At 39.8% G+C, this 19,228-nt stretch overlaps 1 long non-coding RNA gene across 1 annotated transcript in view; it reads right to left on the bottom strand.

Moving 5' to 3' along the window:
• LOC128075159 (uncharacterized) overlaps positions 1-16,235 on the bottom strand; it is a 121,110-nt gene extending 104,875 nt beyond the window's left edge. The window contains exon 1 of the long non-coding RNA XR_008203671.1: positions 16,049-16,235. This is a non-coding gene — a long non-coding RNA (uncharacterized LOC128075159). The remainder of the gene's footprint in view (positions 1-16,048) is intronic.
• Between the last annotated feature and the right edge of the window lie 2,993 nt (positions 16,236-19,228).

Raw genomic sequence — 19,228 nt, forward strand, 5'->3', positions numbered from 1 at the left:
GACATCATTTTCCCCAGAAGCCCCCCAAGGCATGAGGAGAAAGCAGGCTCTGAGCCAGATGAGCAATTTCCTGCGCACACATCTCCCCGCCAACACCTTTTTAGGAGGCACCTCCAACACAACAGTGGATTAAGAGCAGCAAAAGCCTCCTGCACACCCACAGAGCTGATCCAAACACCAGCAGCAAGTCAGCCCAGCTGCTCCCCATGCGCTTGCTGGCTCGCCCCATCGCCTCACTGTTGCCAGGTTTTAGGTACCACTGGTGTAACAAATGTTTTTACTCTCCTCTGCTGTGTATGTTTGCATGCTAACCCATCACTCAGACCTGGTTTCTAATATAAAATTCCTGCTGCACGTAAATATCTAACTTTTCTTGGCTAGATCATCCAGAGAGCAATGGTTTCCTTTCTAACATGACTGCTCAGCTCCTACACCCTGCGCAGCACTGTGACCATGGCTTGTGGGGCTGCATGCTCCTGTATTGTACTGAAGGCTATGAAGCTTCTGCTCCTAACTCAGAGCTTCTCCATTCCTAACCATGTTAAAAACAAAGAAATTAATTTTTCCTCTTAGCAGTGGTGTGTAAAGCAACACAAGAAGATACCCAAAAAACTGTTAAGGGGGAAAAATAAATAAAAATTGTTAACATTAAATATTAATGCTTCTTCCATCCTAAAAAAGACCCTGGGAAGACTACTCAAATTATGACTGCACAAGGAGATGATAGTTGAGCTACAAAGAACAAAGAAGTTACCAGCCAGGCTGGTTCAGATCCAACGCTCTGCTTGTTCCAGGAGCACCTGCTGCATCCAAGCACTTGGACCAAAGCTATTCTTCTAAAAACCGAATGCCTCCAACTCTGAGCTGTGTTTCACTTTTCTGTCCTCAAAATCCCAGGGGAATTGTCCAGGAGGAAAAAGGGAAGGAGAACAGAAGCAAAAGCAGGCTTTACATTCCTGTTATTTTTAAATATAATTACAAAAAAATCTGCAAGTAGAAAGCAGGGAATATTCAAAGCTTTCCAGACTTTTGTACAACGTTTTTAAAGCCCAAAGGGAAAAACAAAACAAAAAGGAGTGGTAGAAGCCAATTTTAAAGTTTCCTTTGCAGGTCACTTTTGAGATGAAGTCAGATTTCCTCTGCATAATATGGTCTGAAAATACATTATAAGGATATTGATGGTTTTTGCACTAAAGCAGCAGTGCCAGAAATTGAACTGGAGCACTCCAGTCTTCTTCTCCAGAGCACTGACAAAGAGCTCAGTCTGAAGTCTTATGTTCATTTTAAATTATGATCAGATTTAAAATTTTTTTTACAGCAAATACAAACACATTAACACTTCTAATACGTTAGAATAGAATAACAATATTGGTATGAGCCATAGAGGCCCTTTCTAATGATTCACATCCAACTGCACTGTAGCACCCTGCACAGTGCAGGTGCTTGACATTTGTGACAAGTATTGTGATGCACTTTGTATAGCAGGAGTTCCATGTTGACAAATTAGCTTCTCCTATTTGGAGATACCTGAAAGCAATATAAATGGCCCATCAGAAACCAGCAACTTGCTCTTAAAGCCTCTATCAAGGGTTCAGTTAGCATTGAAATCCTAATTAGGTTTATTTTTAAAAAGTCAGGATTGATGTGGAACAACACAGCTAATCTGAATCTATGAATGGTTTCCACTGGCTTTCACAAATTAGTGTTTGTCAGAAATCAACAAGGCCACTTTTTCCCAGTTTCATGTTACTATGGAGCTCACAGAATGGCTTGGGTTGGAGAAGACTTCAAAGATCATCTAGTTCCAAGCACCTTTCTGCCGGCTGGCTGCCAACCACTAAATCAGATACTAGAACAAGTCCTCATCCAACAAGGCCTCGATCACCGCCAGGAACGGGGAAACTCCAGAGTATTCAGACTCCACAGAGCTCGAAACCTTGTTGAGTTGGAACAAGATAATATTTGAGTCCCCTTCCAACCCAAGCCATTCTATGATACGATTATATGATAAGTAGTCTCTTGCACTACCCAAAAACATCATCTTTCACAGCTCACAGGAAGAACCCAAGTATCCAGACTGTGAAGGGTCTATCTGCAAACATAAAATTCTCCAGTCCTTCCCTAAAGATATTTTTAAATTTACCCATTTTCCTTTGCTACTGCAGACCTTTCTGAACAAAGCAGCCTGATTGGAGGCTCAGATTCGTAATGAGGATCTAAATTGCAAATGGAAAATCCATTAATTATGTGTACCCCTAGAATGTATTCCTGTGCATTTTCTAACTGTAGCTCTTACGAGACCAGACATGGAGCCATCTTTCAAAAAAAAAAAAAAAAAAAAAAAAAAAAAAAAAAAAAAAGATGCAGGCAAGCATCCTGCAAAATAAATAAAATAATAAAAAAAAGAAGAAAAAAAAAAGGACGGACTGCAATTTGCAGCGTTAACATTTCTTTCTCATTTGTGTTCCACTGCTCCCCAGGACTGCCAGCAATGCCCAGCTGATCTCATGTGATCTGTATCAAACACTGTCTTCACCTGACACTGTTTTGTCCAAGGGGAGCTCTTCAAATTAATTCCACAGTCTTCACAGAGCTTTGACAACTCTTTTTTGATCCTCTCTGCTGCCTCCTAACACTTCTAGGGATGTTTAAACCCAGCCTGAAATGAATGGAAACTCTTATAACTCTGTCTCTATTGCTATGGCTACTGAATTCCCCTCAGACAATAATTACAGGCAAAACCAGGGCACTACCCAGCCAAAATTAGCACTACTGCAAATATTCCCTTCCCTTATCCATCAATCCCTGTTCAGCTGGGAAGAGCTGGCAGCACCAAGCCTGCTGTGGGCAGCTCCAGCAGTGTCCTGCCCTATGCCAGGGTGGCTTAACTTATTCACTGGAATGAAAAAAAATAAGCTTTGCTGCAATAAATCCTGTTGCACAAATTCTATCTCCATGCTGAAAAACCTTTTAAAATTTCAGGAAAAGATCTCATATTAAAAAAAAAAAATTGAGGGTATAGCCATATTTCAAATATTCTAAATTAAAATAGCTGTATCAGCCAGATAACCCCAGTACCATCTCAAAATATTTGCCAGTAAATTAGGCTCATCTCTTGCAGGAATGACATGAAATAGATTTTCCTGTTCTCACTGGGTTCATGATTGGGTTTTGTCTCATTTCAGACCTTCTTGAGGATTCATTAGGTTATAGGCAGGGAGAGCACAGTACTTGAAAGCAAAGAGTTTTCCTGCTAAGGCTAATAGCCACCATTTCCAAAGTTGGGCTAGCCAGATCACAGCAGGTGATTACAGTAAATCCATGGCATGCAGGAGAAGGAGCTGAAGAAGTTCAGTTTAGCTGAATTTCACACCATGTCAGAGTCCTATTTGCAGCTTAGAAAATGAATTTAATAAAGCTTTACTGCTGTAACATGGACTGTCAGCTAGCAGATTCTCTGACACCTGCTGCTCTTTGAATCTGATACCATATTGCAGCATAATGTGGTCTAAAATTAGACTTCACACAACACACCAGGTTTCAATCTTTCAGAAAATAATTCTGCTCAGCACCTTTCATTCCCTAACCGTGTTTTAAGACATGTCCCTTCTCCCCTGACTCTCCTGGAATAACACTGGAATATTTAAACAGCATTTCGTATCAGATTTGAAGGAAGAAAAAAAAAAAAAAGCAACCTGGAACAGCCTCATTTCCACTTGATTGCAACTCACACCATGAATTGTACATGTGCCAATTTATATAGTTGCTTCCTACCTGCACCCCCACAGAACAGAGATAGCATAAAGCTGGAAAGCTTTCAGTTTTGGGTGCAGAGAATTATTGTCTGAGAAGGAAAAATATCCGAAGCTTAAATGGCAGTTGAGCACTGCAATATCTGTTCAAAGACTGAGAACCAACCACAGGAAGAAGCCAGTGACAGCTCCTCAAGATAATGTATTTTTTCTGTATAAATTTCACTAATTACCAAAGAAAAGAATTAACCTGCTCTACTTCTTTCTCTAATCAAGACATATTTTTGTATTATGAATTAGAATGCAATTAAGTGATTGTTCATTCCTTTTTATAGAGGATTGACTGCAATTAATGCTACTTCTTACACTAAAGAGTAGTTAGATTTTTTTAATAACATGCCTAGCTTTGAAACACCAAATTGGCTCCAAAACCCATCTCTTGACTAAAATCACATAAGAAGCTTCTCTCACAAGACAAATTCCTGTCTTGTCTTTCCCAGCCTATATGCAAACAAAATGTGGAGCTAATGTGCATAGCATGAATAACATTCTGTTCCAAAGAAAGCTATCACTGGATTGTAGATTGTACACTCCAATAGACAATCTGTAACTTTGGAAGAATTTAAAAGGAGGTGTAATTTAAATACATATAAATAAATTACAAGTAGATCCGTTAAAATGGATGGAATTTACTGTAGCAGAACAGATACAGTCCGTTCATTGGTGAGGAAGATGTCTGAGATATCCAATAGAATTAGTAGCTGTACCCTCACCTTGGAAGTTACAATCAATCTGCTTTTTGTATTGAAATCAACTGCTTTCCAAACTTAGAATGCTACATCGTACTTCAGCTTGCAAATGAGCTAGAGGGAAAAAAGTAAACAGATCACTAGCACTAAACTGTAAAAAATATAAATAGCATGCAAATTGAAGCAAATAAGGTGTCTGGTGAGAAAGTGGGGAAAAAAAAAGCAACTTCTCTCGTTTTAACTGAATGTCCAGAATATTGTTCTGTATGGAACATCACCAGTAAAATAGAAGCCGACTGACTGCCATAGTCAATTCCTGAAACCTTCCTTCACCAAACATGAGAAAGGAAGTGGATAACCTTTTCTTACAGCAAATGAGAGAAATTTCACAAGGGCAGGGAAGAGGAGCACTGCAGATTCATGCCTTACAAATCACAGTTGAAGCAGCACTGAAGCCACGTACACAGATTTCAGCTTTCCCCACATTTCCCAAGAACGCTGTTGAGTGCTGATTGGCTGATAAACCCAAACAAAAGCCATGAAATCAAAGTTCATACATTCAGATAATTTTCGTGATGTGAAATTGATTTATTTTCTGTACACTGATAGCACATTTTAGTTCAAGAATTGTACTAAATGGAATGGGTTTACACTGAACAAATTGTGATCTCACCCTTTTCACTAAAACATACCTTTCATCGTAATGTTTCTGCATCCACACAAGAACATGGAGAAATGGCTGAAATTGATTGATGCAGAAGCATCAATCCAGAATCCCCGTAAACTATCAACCTTCTCCTGAAATTTCGATGAGTCTAATTATCTTCAGCATAAACTGAAGACAAAGGAGAACATAAAGCTTCTACACATTTCATTTTGTTTAAACTAGCTTCGCATCTTTTTGAAAACGCAATCAACATATTGAAACAAAGAAACCATCTAATGGGTACATTACAATAACAACTACTGCCATCAATCTACATTTACACTCATTCATCTTACAAAAAACTGGTGATCTGAACAGAAAGAAATTCCTCAAGTACTCTCAGGTTATTCACCCCATCAAGTCTACATGTATATACATGCTCACATCCATTTTAGAGATAATCGTTATGCTCATCAGAAGAATTTTGTCTCATTCTTCATGTTGGGATACCTATCTATACTATTATTTATATCATTGTTTCAAATTAGCACATGTGCTTATTTATAGCTGAATTACATTTTTTTTTTTTTTTTTTTTTTAAATCCAAGAACTTTTAATTACTGCAACCTTTCTGACTCAGAGGTATTCTGCTAACATTGAAAACGCTAGTGATGAAACCTTTCAGAAACATCAGTAATCCAGGATCTACTTGTTTGGAAACCTGGATTGTAGCTGTGCCAGAGTTTGTTTCCATTTCTTACATGAGCTCTTGCTTCTTCTTGTACTTAGATGCACCTCTCTGTAAACCCAGGGTATGACTAAGCAGGCTTAAAATGACTTGAGCAGATTCATTGACAAAAAGTTGTATTTGTAAAATACTGAGCATTCTCTGTTAAGGGAAAGCACGAATTTTAAAAATAATTGTGTTCTTAAACTACACTCATGAAAAAAAGTATAGCTCGTGAGATAGACGTATAGAAATGTTGCTGTTTGAGACACGTTCAGATCCTGGAGCAGAGAACCAGGCTCGAGTACTTTGGGTACATGAATTCCTGAGGTCTGGGCAGCAGCTTATTAGCATCGTTTTGTGGCCATCCAAAGTTGAGGAGGGAGTTAGGCATAAATCATTTATCCTTTATTTTAATGTTCTTTCACGAAAACCAGTTATTACATTCTGTTTGATTATGGTGCTGGTTTGCATTTTAATCTGATTTAATCATCTTGAATGCTATAATTAAGAGGAAAGGCATAAAGGGGGTAGATCAGGACAGGCACAGTCTTATCAGATGTTCTTTACTGAACTGAGCCTGGGATCCCAGGCTGAAATTCAGGCACATGCTGAGAAGTAGCCCCAGAATGGTAAGATAGCAACTTTCTTTTGTCTGGTAAATCACTTGACATGCACATGGCCACAGGGAACCCCCTCCAACAGGGGAAAAACAGGTATTCACCCACCTGGGAGGAAATACATCCAAACCCTGACCCCAGTTTAACCCTGTATGCATCATTATCTGCTTAAATACCTGAATTAACAGGAAATGGGCAAACTCCAATTTAATTCACATACAGTTTGGATGAGCACAGTTGAACATCTCGACCAGTAGGCAGGAAGAGTCCCTGTTAATTCAAGACACTAAAGGCACACTCATGCAAAAAACGAGATAAGGAAACGAGCTTTAAGTGCAAACTGTGCTTAACAGCCATGGACACAGACAGTGTATGCACTGTTTGAGGCTTACAACACAAACAATTTCAGTTTTCAGTTTTGATGGATATATGGTTCTGTACTGATGTACCATTCCAGAAGTAATTAAAATGGAGTCTTATTTCAGAAACAGGACGAAGTCATAGTTATCTAGCTTGAACTAGTGAGTGGCAACACAGTTCATGGCAAGAGACTGGAACTAGATAGGTTGGAAAGGATGACAAAGATCATCTAAGCCAGTCTATGTTGCTATGGTATGACTACGGGCTTCACAGGGACTCTAGCAATACAGCATTGTAGGGTAAAGATTTGTTTACAGAAAAAAAAAAAAATTGTTTATACTGTAACCATTGCAACCAACACCAATGCGCACACATTTTCAGTAGTATAAGGATGCCTCAAACTGATATTTACTTCATTCTCTGCTGGAGAATACACCAGAAGAATGCAATCAGCTCCACAGAGCGATGAAATACCACAGGTATTCAAGAACCATAGGGCAGAACTGCACAGAAATCATTCATATGCAGGAGCTACAATAACAGTGAGATGTGGCCACCACCCCAATGATTTGCAATGACTGTTCTCAGCACAGATCCTTGCAAGTTGCCCAGATCAGGGCATGCAGAGAAGAATGCAGCCCAAAGATGCACACTGTCTGGAGGAGCAGGGATGCAACATTAGAGCAAGTGGGAAAACCTGAACCAGCCATACACTGCTTTTCTGAGCCAAAACAGAATGCAAAGTCCTTTCTTGATTGCAACAGTCAAAACACTGAACCAGAACAAGTAAACAAAGTTGTTAATTTCCTGTTGACTTGATTGAGCAGCCATTGTAAATAGAAGTTAACTGATGCTAATCAGTTGTCTCTTGCTAAGCTATAGAGATTGAGGAACGGATGAAAAATATATTGTTGTTTCATACCTGCCTGAGTAGTGCACAGCCTGTGCAAAACTCCTGCCAAACTGTAGTGTATGTCATCTAGGATTTGGCTTTTCTATCTAATTTGAATGTGAATAACAGCAGCTGAAACCACTGGGTGGATGGAAGCTATGATCTATGATTGAGGATGGACAATAGCTCTGTAACGTGCCAGATATTTTTTACTGGATCCTCATGAAGCCTTCCCTAACTTACTGTTGCTAGGTAGCTAATCAAGATGAAGACTAAAAAACGTTAAATAATTCTATAGTTCTTAACTATTGGCTAAAATGTCTTTTCAGCAACCTAACTGCCTCATCCATGATTCTTTCCCCTGAAATTCAGTCCATCAAGCTGTAACGCAGCCAAGACTTGGATGTTCTCTGATTTTAGCAGAGGAGGAGAAACACACTTCCTTGCACCCCTTTACCATAAATGATTACCTCGACATCCAGATGGTGAACACAAGACTGCAAGCAAGCATGTCTGAAACAAATTCTCAGTGTGGAAGGGTAGAATAAGCCATATGTTTTCACAAATTAGGGGTGACTCTCTAACGCCTGAGTGATGAAGCAGATCCAGAAGTAAGTTATTCATGATCCTCCTCGATGAGTGAAGAGAAATGTTTTATTCAGTGCCTCATGCTGTGCGCTATATTTATCCCGAATGTATCTTTGTACATTTTAAAATGTTATCTATTAGAGGATGTTGCAACTGCAGCACAGGACTGCATATAGTGTCATTTAAAATCCAAGAGCTTTGGGAGGGCTACATGCAGCCTTGATACCACCCAGCTGTGGTTACTTGTCCAGGTGACTCAAAAGCCCAAGACCTTAAAATCCAGCTAACAAGCTGCCTTGGAGAAAGTCTTTTTCACCCATAGACAAGGTACAAAACCTCCAAAAATCATGCACAACACCTTGCTCTCCCTTTTTTATTTTATTTTATTTTTGATGCAACAAACTGCCAGATATGACAGTGTGTTTGAGGATTTGGGGTTTTTTGGGGTTTGTTTTTCTTTTTTTTCTTCTGTTTGTAATCACAAACTTCCAGATCTTTGGGTTATGTTTGAACAGTGACATTCTAACATCACCTTTTTCCTTCTTTTACCTAAAGTCTCCCTGAAAGCTCAGGAAAAATTAGACAAACTGAAATTACTCCTTTAATCTCAGAACTGTGATGGAGAAATTGCGAGCCTCTGATGATAGCAAAGGCTGCTCAGGTGGAGAAGAACACAGGAGTTTTCTGCATGCCCACAGCCTCCAGCACTGCTGCCCTGCTCTGCCTTGAGATGCGGCTGGCAGCCAAAAGGAGACACAGCCAGCAGCAGAGCCATACTTCAAATGGAAAGAGAATAACAGTAAAAACAAAAGCAAAGATCATTCTGACTGAAAATCCATAGCTATCTTTAAACATAATAACTACAATCACATTTATTGACCAAGCTGCAGAGTTAGAGCCCATAGGCAAGATCATCAGCTAAGATGGATTGCTATAGCACCATTAACTTCACCACTTCACCACTCCACCCTTGATCTCACCCCACTGTGTTCCCAAAATGGCCATGGAATACAATTTTTCTCCTTTTATTGTACAAAGTCCCAACCATTTCAAGAAGTACTCTTGCTATACAGCTTACTTCTCACTTATTTTACACCTCACTGTAATTCATTCACCAGCCTTATGTCTATCTGAACATATGCATCAATGCAGTCCGCTCGCATCCTGCTTATGAAATTCTTGGACTAAAGGGACCAGCAGAAAAATTTTGGAGCTATCTCCTGACCTTTTAAAATCACTTGTTACCTTCTGAACCAGAAGGTCTCAAAGCTCAGCTGCTCTGAGTTCTTGCCTGTCTCATGTAATGAGCAGATGTGGCAAAGTAAGGATTTGTAACACTGGAAAAGTTATGATGACAGGTCTTTCTGTGCCAGATTTTTGTTTTTACAGGCTAACACTCAACTGCAGCACTTTTTTTTTTTTTTTTTTTAATTCAGCTTTTGACAAGAACACATAAAAAGCATATCAAAGGCAACAATAAATCTACTAAAATATTTCTCTTGATTCAAACCAGCCTGCACTTCACAGGACTGTGCAGATCACGTTCAGTTTGAATTTACTTAAATACCAGCACCAACATCTCAAGACCCACAGTGCCCTGCATGTCCCTTCTAGCACCTAAAAATAGCCCCGTGTGCTACTTGGTGAGGGGAATCAAGATGATGATATGGAGGAGTGTTTAATTGGCAGAAGAAGGAGAAAAACCAAACCCACTGCTGAAGACAACGATAAAAGGAAACAGTCCTCTCTGTCCCCTGGGCAGTAAAGCAATTACGAGCGAGAGAGTTGCTCCATGGTTATTATTGCAGGCTGAAGTGGTAGCATTCTCCATGATTATCACAAATGTCTCCACTGGGAGGAGGGAAGTGGGAGGATTTGCCAAGCAGCAAATCCTCGGTTTCCCTGCCTCTGTTCCCAGCAATTCCTGCTGAACAAAGCTCCATACAAAAGATGGAGCAGCCTTGGGCATTGCCTTGCCTGCTCCCCCAGAGCTGCTGAGCACCTCCAAGGTAGGAGTTGGGTATTCAGTTTCTGATGTTATCTCTTGAGCTTTCTGGCTGAAAGCCAGGGAATCTTAGTATCCTCTTACATGTCTTTAAACACTGCCTTTTATCCTTTATGCTTTGATTCAGGCCACTTCAAAAAAAGTTTTATGAAATGAAAAATTCCAAATTATTTCTCCCTAGAAACACCAGAATTCTTCATCTTAGCATCAACATTTCTAAGTGCTGTTACTCAAGCAAAACTTTGCTCAAAATATTTTTTTTATAACAAAAATGAGATGAGTGAATTAAAACATGCTGATAACATCTCACTAGAGATTTAAAAAAGTGAATAGGAGGTTTTCCATCTAGCTGAAAAAGTACCCAGTGTCACCAATGCCTATCAGATTCCTCTACCAACCAGTCTGGTCCATCTCTGTGCAGAATCAGACAATAACTGTGTCTATTTATTAAGCACACGCTTGTGCAATGCTTTGCAGATAGACAAACTTGTTCGAGCCATATGCCAAACTAAAGATAATCCAAAAAAACAGTGAAGAAGTCTGGCAGGATACTAAGCCCAAAGCAGTGCTCTTTGCCACTTAGGCCACAGAAAAGGTCAGGGCTGGCCCCATGCTAACACTGCTTCACAGCTGCTGCCCAGAGAGAAGCTGAGCATAGATAGCTTGCACACGCCTGCTGTGCAAAACCCCAGCACTTGCTTCTGAATGGCTGCAATATGATTAGGCTAACAAAAAGGCTCACCAAATTTAAAATACGTCACCATCCCTAGGACTACTTCCTCAAGAAGTGAAGCGTGTTATTAGTGGGGTAGAAGAGGGAAACAGTTTGCATTGTCTGAGCAATACCTGGTTCATTAAGGAAAATCTGCCTACTGGCCTGCTGGTTTAGTGTTTTCCTGGCTAAACCGACATATGGTTCATTATTATTGTGCATTACGATAGCCCCTAAGGAACCCAGCTCTATCAGGACCGCAGTCTGCTAAGCACTTGTACAAACACAGGAAAGGAGCCCCTCCTCTGAAGAGCTCGCTGTCTAAACAGAGACACACAAAGGGCTGCAATGCTGTGAGAGAGTTTGCAAACATCATCTTACATTCAAGGCTCCTTCCTCCAGTTGGTTTTTCCTCTTCTCTGAGGACGATTTTATTTTTCGAGACACAAAGGAAAGCAGAAAGGAGAATGAGGGACAAAGAAATCTGAGATGAATGGGCAGTGTGAAAACCAGAAACAGGGGCACCAGTGAGAATAAGCTGAGATATGAATAAATACATGCATTTTTTACATTTCCGAGAGGAAAGGGAGTATTTTTTCATCATATAAGCAATACACGAAGACTAATGAGCTCATACTTGTGGGAAGAATATCCGATAATATAAGAAAACTTTTACAAAGGTAAGAATAGGGAAATCCAGGGGCTGAGTACTAAGAAAGATGACAGCAGCCCAACACTGGAGGTATTCAAAAACACACAGAAGAAACATTTGTCAGGAATGACCTAGAATGAGGGACTCTGCCCACAGCAGGAGGCTGAAATCACTGACCTTGTAATCCCTCTGTCAGTCCTGTTATTCCAGGAGCATCACCTCTATTGCAGAGTTTTGAGCTAGAATAAATGCTCTGATGATGGCTGTACATGCAAAATAAGCAGGTTTAATCTCAACCAGAAACAGTCAGAAATGAAACCATTTATTTCCCTGTGTTCTCATTTAGTTCTGTATTCATGCTTTCCCAGACACCTAGTTATCTTGAGATGTATGAAATGAAATATGCCCAGAAGCGGAAAAGCAAACTCAGTCTTTTAAACTTCCTGCAGCAATCTAAGCAGCTGCTGAAGCCTGTGTTACATTTCCTAGGAAATGCTAAGAACCCCATGAGTCCACCTTACATCCTGCAAGCATGGAGGGCGGCACTTCAAGGACTAGACAGGAAGAAAAAGCAGCAAACAGCAGTGCCAGCTGAGGTGAAAGACTTTGCCAACGTCTCAAACAAAGCCAGGACACTTCAGGTAGGGCTGGCATCGTAAGAAATCCACTTGATTTGTGAAGGATCTCTTTCTACCTCTTAACTGAGGACAAAGTGAGCACTTAAGATAACCAGAGCTGGGAGCACTCTGGTTTATGACAAGAGGAGCCTCTGAATCTCTTCCTTGTCTTCTAAAGCATCACTCCTGTTCTCTGCTTCTCCAGTACAAGATCTTTTCCTTTTTCTAAGGGAAAAGAATTATTATTCCTCATTCACATTCTGAATTCTCTGAGGGGGAAAAGGGAAGGAAATCCTACAAATTCCCTTTGCCCTTCTGGTGCTCATCGTGAAGTGGGCACCCCAACTTAAGAAAAACTACAAATCAATATCTATCTACTTTTCCCCACAGTCACGAATAAGTGCATATTTGAGGTCCTATAATGCATCAACTGTGTCATTTGTATTTTGGATTTGTAAAGGGTAACCATGTTTCTGCATTGCTACCAACTTCTTTTTTTTTCCAGCAGGACAGTCTCACCCCTAAGATCTGCTCATCTGCTTCACCTTTATTTTCCTGCAACAATTTGTTCTGACAACGAGATGATGCTCTTTCTCCCCTCCTTTGAGACTATTATCCTGAACCAGGGAAAGGCTCACATACTGCATGTTTTATTCTTTAACAGGAGCCTTCCCACAGTCAAGACCAGCCTTCTGCAGAACAAACAGCAGTTAAGAGCTTTCTGTATCTGCTTTCAGCATCATAGATGCTATTGTTAACAGAACAGCACTTGGAAGGAGTAAAGTGCTCCAGACATGCTTATCTTTATGACCTGCCTCTAGCAGAGAACTCAGCTCATTATTGTTATCTTAAATTATTTTTATATTAAAAAAATATATATTCTTCCATTGTTTGGATCCCTAGAACTCTGCTTTATTCAGGGTGGCAGATTTCTTGTTAGCTTGTTCCAAATAACCTGAAAAAGACAGCCTACATTCTTCTGAATCGAGACAAATTTTAGAATTGCAGAGATCTAATGATTCAGTTGCTTCTGCAGCCTGAAGGAAGCATTCAAAAAGATCCTCTCCAACAACCCAACTTTCCCCTCACAATCACCTCCCCATCCCCACTGGAATAATTATCCTCAACAGTTAAAGAGAAATGAAGGGAGGAGAAAAAAAAAAAAAAAAGAAAGAAAACTAGACTCCAAAGCACATAAGCCTGGAACTCTTACTCTGAACATTTTTCCTTCACTGGTTCATCTGCCTGCAGGGAATTCAGTTAGTTACATTGCTAGACTAAAACACCCCTAAGCTGTCCTTGAAATGAATGGCTCCATTCATTTAAGTGGGAGTGTGTTCTGGTTTTATTACCTGACCCCTTATTTCTACCACAGAATCACAGGGCAAGTAAAATAATCTGCTCTCAACAGTGGTTGTCTGGTTATATCCTATTACTTTATTTTTTGTTATTTTTCTAGGACTAATTCAGTGCCGTAGAAAAGGATAATAACCTCCACCCTCTCGTGAAAGCAGTGTTCAAATATATTCTGAATGATTTAATGTCACTCTGCCCATCGAATTTCTGTCTCAGTAATTAAAAGGAAAATCAATTAATAAACTGAGAGGTTAAAAAAAAAAAAAAAGTATTTTGAAATAACTACTACTAAATCTCACTATGAACAACAGCAGTCTTTCCATCGTCTTCCATGGACTTCACATCAGATCCAAACCACGGTTGTTTGCTTCAGATGAAATAGAGCTGTTAAATTAAAACCCAAGAAAACCCCAGCAGCACTCGCACAGGTGAGAGGATGAAGAAATGACACCTCAGACACGTCAGTGCATGCATACACCCACGCCTACCCTGCTGCTCAAAGTGATCTCTCCACATGGGCACCCTCCCAAGCCCAGAGCTCGATGCCTCCCAGCCCACCAGCAGCTCGTGCCAGCTGCCCAGGGCAGGTGAGGGCTGTGCACCCATGGGTGCTGCCCATCACACGGTAGCTCTATGCCCACTGCCAGCCTGTCTGCACATACAGAAACAATCAGCCCTGTATTTCTGACACAATAAGCAAATAGATCTGCCTCATTAACAAGCTCTGTAGCAGATAAATATACCTTGTAGACTAAATCATTATCTAGCTTTTTTTTTTTTTTTCTTTTTTTTTTCTTTTTGAGGATCCAGGCAATTATTTTTAAGCCTGCTATGAGGAATAATAGCTGACTTCCCGGGGCTGGCTGTGAACATCCCATAATGCCTGGGGAAAATCCAAGCTGAAATGCTCTGTAGTTTAATGACACATTAGATAGAGAGAAAAATGTATTTGGAAGGAAATACCATTAAAAGAGATAAGAAACAAAATGTTGTACTGTAAAATGCTTGTAAGTGGAAAAAAAAAAAAATACCTGATTATTCAGTTTTCAAAAGATTTCAGTCCTTGTCTGCTTTGTCTATGATCAGTAAAGCAAAGGAAAATATCCTGGTCAGGACAGAGCTGAAGATGACCTTGCAGGACCTTTTTTGTTCTGAGAGCAAACTAAGGAAGGTAAAACAGGTGCTATTGTTAAGAAAGGGATATTCAGCTGTACAATGATGATGATTCTTCAAGCTGTAGAACTGCAGTCAGAGAAGTCTGCAGCAGCTTCACCTTCTATTAATAGTACAGAAGCATGTTCTGGCATTAAAATAATGAGGAATGCTAATTCCAGATCTCTTTTGATCCCACTTTTTTTTTTTTTTAGATGACATATTCTTTTTTCTTTAGTGTTTCTGATTATTCAGTAGATAATTTTCCATAGTTTCCAGTAAAACCTGTTTAATAACCCGTTTTCACTTAGCATCTCCAAGCAACGCAATTTCTAACATCAATGGTCACTTTTCAAAGATGACAGAGACCTCCCAGAAACACTCCCATTACAAAAGTGCTCATTGGATTTTTGGACTTGTAAGTCACAGCCTGCCTGTTGTATACAATTCCTACAGAGCCCATTGGGTAGATAAGCCATGTAAGGCTTTGGCATTTCCAAAGCAGCCTGATTAGACTCCCATTTCCTGACCATCCTTCAAGGAGAATTCTCCAGCTGGGGAATTCAGTCTCTTTTAAAATTGTCTGTATAATTGTTATTTTTCAAAAAGCAGATAATAGGTATTTTGCCTGCAAGCAGAAAGGCCACATAAATTGATACTGCAGCACTAGAAGCTCTTTCAAACAATTAAAGTCTTGATTGAGAATTCACGTATCAAGAGACTTACGAAACAAAAGATTTCTGCAATCTATACCCAGTAGCTCTTGTAAAACATAATTTTGAGACCCCACTGCAGCCAGCACCTGGTAAATGAGCATAAGAAAAACCCTCAGCCGCAGCAAGCTCTCAATCCACATTAGGAAAGATCTAACAGATACAACTTTATCTCCTATGGTGTCCTACTTGTTGTATAGTGGAATACTGGCATGCCCAGGTGTGGATGCCTGGGCATTGTCATAAAATGGGGAAACAGGGAAGATTAAAAAATAGTCAATAAATATAAAATCAGAAAGACATGGCAGAAAGGAAAATCTATCAGTAAATCTGGTTTCATTCATATGGACAGGTAGTCTCAGCGATCTGGCTGCAAGATAAGAGTGACTGAATTAAAGAAATATGAATTGTTAATGGAAATTCCTTTCCAGTGTTGCCTTTCCAAAGAGGAAAATGGAAGATGACAGGCAAACACCTGCCACCCAGAGCAAGGAGGGAGTCACTCACCCCTTGTGTGGCTCTTCCACTCACATCTCAGTGTTATCAAAGCAGCAAGTGAAGTGCAGGCTGGTGCACAGCTACTCTCCTCGGGTAGTTATCAGTGTCAATCTTTATCTGTCTGACTGTGACCACAAATAATGAATGCTAATGGAAAAGCATGTGTTCCTGTGTCAAGTATGGCATGTCTTATTTTGTGACTCAGGCTAGGAGTATTATTGATACAGCGTAATCATCAACTCATAGCAAACAGGTTGATAGTTGCAAGAAACCTGCAACAACAAGATAATCTGAGTTCAGCAATAATAAGAGAATGACAGCGTTTGATAGCCACAGTATTTTAGAGAAGTTGTGGAAGGTTTTTTGAAGTAGCAAAGTAGGAAGTTCAATATAACACTGTGCAATGTAGACTAAAATGCTCATCCCACCATCCAAATTAGCTGGAAGAGGCCAAAGAGACAATAAATTTAAAAAAAAAAAAGAAAAAAAAAAGCATGAATTTATTCAAAAATACTGCAGGAAGGAAAGGACAAGAGCAACCATTACTGTCCTGATGCAGATAAGGAAGTTCAAGGACACAGATAATAGAAAGCAGGTTATGCTAATTGCCCCATAATCACCACCTGCATACTACCATCCCTTAGTCAGGCACAGGTAAATTTACGTTCATTAAAAACACATAGGGAATAAGTAGTTGTGGTGAACAGATGAATGCATTTCCTAGCAGCTGCTGTCTTTGAGATGTGAACGTCTTCTGTTTGATGTGGCAAAGCTCTGCTAATTTCCTTATGGAAATAAAATATGCTCCTGTCCACATGGGTACAAGCCTGAATGAAAGGTTTTCAAGGCCTCCCAGCTTTGCTGGAAGAGAATCTGGGAGGGGATTCAGTGAAAGGGATTTATTTGGGTGAGTTTTAAAAGTTTAATGCAGAAGGGAAGATGTTAACATCAAGAATCAGATATAGATCATTGGTAACTGTCAGTCAAATTCTTGGTCTTTATCAAGAAATAAGCCAGTTCAAGAGCTATCAGAGGCCAAGGCTGTACTCAGCAAGGACTAGACCCAGTCCAGCAACGTCCAGTGAATATCAGTTCAGCATACTGTGAGCCATAAAAGTATCTACCACGTGCTGACTGTATGGCACAACCAGGTGGCTGCTTTGCAAGTCAGTCTGACAGAGCGAGGATGTACAGACATTATTACAGACACTATCTCTAAGCAGTGGACTAGCACCATACAGGGATCTACTGAACACACAGTCAGTCTCTCTGGATATATTTCAAATGACAAACTACACACAGTATAAGACTGAAGCCTCTAAAATGAAGATTAGTCACCGCAATCTTTGTTAGCAGGTACTGTAAGTAACAAGTGTGTTTCCAGTTTAGTGAAGCAAGTGCATATTGCATTTAACTTACCCTCTGTAGTGCTGTCACCTGTCAAAATCTCTTCGCTGTGTCATGATACCTCCCATAAAAAGTACTGCAGATGGGAACACACTGCCTCATGGCAAAAGGTTGACATTTCTTGGTTAGGACTCAGCCTCCTGCTGCAACAACAGCAACATCCTGCCAGAAAAAAAATCACTAGAGTGCCTCTACAAGGAAAAAAGAGTCCTGAAGATAAGAATAAAGAGCAACTAAAAAGCATGTCCTCAGAGATGTTCTACAATCTGGATAAAGGTAGAAAGACCATGCCAAATCAATTTTAAACTTGGGTGAAGCAAAAAGTCTCTAAGCAAGAAGGAAAACAAGCAAAATAATTCCATACCCTGAGAAGTGCTAGACTGGAGGAAGGTATTAGGAACATCTAACACTTTTATATAGTTCATTAACAGCTTCACAGCTGAAACACCACAAGCCATGGAGTTTTCCAGTGATCACTTTCACCTGCTCCACAGCACCCTGATATTCAGATGCATAGAAAAGCAGATACAACCAAAAATGAGCAATCTATGATATGGGAAAAGAGTGAAAAATTACATAGAGAGATGATGATGATGATGATGATGATTATTGTTCAGTACCACCTAATAAAATTGCCTGCTAGCTTCCAAGCAATTTCCAAGTTTGAGTTCGTTGAAGCAGGTGCTACCTTCTAAGAAGTTATTTGACTGTCTCCTGGCTCAAGATGCTCAAGTTCAGCTTGTGACTAATTCCCTTTTCCTGAAGTACAGCTCAGGTGACAACAGGAAAAATACCTTCCTTTATAAGATTATGTAGATTATGCATAAGGTGTAATAACTTAAGCCGGGAATATATTTACACATTGCAACTCCCAAAGATGTTATCAAAGCTAGTTTTAAACCAGCTCTGTAACTGATGGTAACAACTTAATACAAGTTAATCACCAAAGTCTTTATGCAGCTTCTTGAGTGGGTTTTACACCTGCAGTGATATCTGCAAAAATGTATGAAGATGTGAATATGTGTCTGAAGCAATCACTGCAACACAGACATAGCCCTCAGTTGCACCAAAGTAGCAAATCAGGATCTGGTCTCCACACCTGAGATTCATGGAAAGCTAAGGAATATATCTCAATCCAACACAATTCATGAGCAGCACAGGACACCACTGTTAATTAATTTTTATCACACCAGAAAAGGAAAGAGTCTCTCTGTTCCAGGTTTTGATACTTCAGCACATTTCTTCTCTGTTCCATACAGAAGTTGTTTTTATAACACGGATTTTGATAAGGCCCAGTGGTACAGAAAACCAAGGCTCCTTTGATTCTCAACATAACAACACATTTAAGGACAGCTTTGATGTTTTCCCACTGAAATACAAATATTATTTGATGATTTCTGTCTGGAGTTTAAGTATCAGTCCTGAAGAACTACTTGTGTGGCTACAGCTACAATCATGGACTTTCATTGTATCACTCAGTCTAACAGAAGATGTTACCTTTAGTATAAAAGATGTATTTCTGAAATATTGATGTTAACCACCAATATAAGATGCCCAAAAAGGGATGAGCTCTCATGTTTTTGGTAGCAATTATTATGGCCTGTACCATTAATCCCATTGATTTCTGGCCTTAAGTGTTATTTTTGGAGGTCAAATTTTTGTGACTAACCACTTTCAAGTCCTTTCATTGACCTACTAACAGAATGGAGGGCTATTCAGTGTGAGCAAAGACATCAGTTCTGGTGTAGATAATGATGTTTGATGCACGTGGCACCAGTCCCA

The sequence above is a fragment of the Tympanuchus pallidicinctus genome, unplaced genomic scaffold (assembly GCF_026119805.1).
Source record: "Tympanuchus pallidicinctus isolate F22 unplaced genomic scaffold, pur_lepc_1.0 scaffold12, whole genome shotgun sequence".
Lineage (NCBI taxonomy): Eukaryota > Metazoa > Chordata > Aves > Galliformes > Phasianidae > Tympanuchus > Tympanuchus pallidicinctus.